Source organism: Sinocyclocheilus rhinocerous, unplaced genomic scaffold, assembly GCF_001515625.1.
Source record: "Sinocyclocheilus rhinocerous isolate Xijiao unplaced genomic scaffold, SAMN03320098_v1.1 scaffold3600, whole genome shotgun sequence".
Taxonomy (NCBI): domain Eukaryota; kingdom Metazoa; phylum Chordata; class Actinopteri; order Cypriniformes; family Cyprinidae; genus Sinocyclocheilus; species Sinocyclocheilus rhinocerous.
Genome location: NW_015626055.1, coordinates 8,447 through 9,465, shown reverse-complemented (window position 1 = coordinate 9,465; position 1,019 = coordinate 8,447). Strand labels below are relative to the sequence as shown.

The 1,019-nt window shown below is 41.9% G+C and overlaps 1 long non-coding RNA gene across 2 annotated transcripts in view; it reads right to left on the bottom strand.

The window, feature by feature from the left end:
* Positions 1-6: 6 nt before the first annotated feature.
* Positions 7-1,019, bottom strand: part of LOC107709869 (uncharacterized) — a 9,445-nt gene continuing 8,432 nt past the window's right edge. For both annotated transcript variants that reach the window (XR_001636534.1, XR_001636533.1), the window contains exon 3: positions 7-83. This is a non-coding gene — a long non-coding RNA (uncharacterized LOC107709869). The remainder of the gene's footprint in view (positions 84-1,019) is intronic.

The window sequence follows — 1,019 nt, the reverse complement described above, 5'->3', positions numbered from 1 at the left end:
TCCTGCTGTTCCGGGGTGAGGGGCGGCAGGCCGAGCTTCGAGGCCATGCTCTGTCCATTCTCCATCATCAGAGCCTCGCCTCCCTGCACAGAGCACAGGCATCTGTCAGACCTGATGAACGTGAGCTGCAGGGAAACTGCACATCTACTCAAGACACACACTGGACTGCAATACACGCTGGACAACTTACAGCTTTAAAACCATCTAGTTTAAGAGCAAACTCAAATTACATGAGTCATACAATACATCTGGACAATATTTCTATTGAACATAGTATAGCATAAATTATGCATCTTACGTGAATCTTTTACCATTTAATTTTTTTTACAAATGCATAAAAATATAAAAGCATTAGGATTAGAGCTGGAAACAAGTTCTCATATTTACATGACTGCAAATGATTCTAGATAATTTTGAGCTTGCTCTAAAACAGCTTTCTACATTTCAGCACATGTTGGACATGTATTGGATAGTTTAGCGTAGGGCTTTGTTAAAGACATTTTACACTGAACTGAAAAGCCGTTGATAATGAGCCTTCTGTATACATTTAATTAACAGGCTTCTCACTAGGGCTGTGCAAAAAATCGAATGCGATTTTCATGCGCATCTCGTCAGTAAAGCCGCTTCAAGTGATTAGTAGTAAATCTCCAGCACGTGCTTTCAGATGGAGCGGCATTTACTACACAGAACCGTAGTTCACTGACAAGCTACACAAAATCTTTGAACGCGATTTTGTGTAGCTTGTCAGTGATCTACGGCTCTGTGTAGTAAATGCCACTCCATCTGAAAGCACGTGCTTTTACTACTAATCACCAGAAGCGGCTTTACTGACAAGATTCTCATGAAAATCGCATTCGATTTTTTGCCCAGCCCTACTTCTCACAATATTGTAAGGGGAACCATGCATTCGTACCACATGGTGACTTCTCCCCTCAGTGGAAACACTGAGATATTTGATTCTGTCGGTCATTGGAGGACCCTTAGAGTGCATATGCTAAAGTAGGGCTGGGCGATATAGC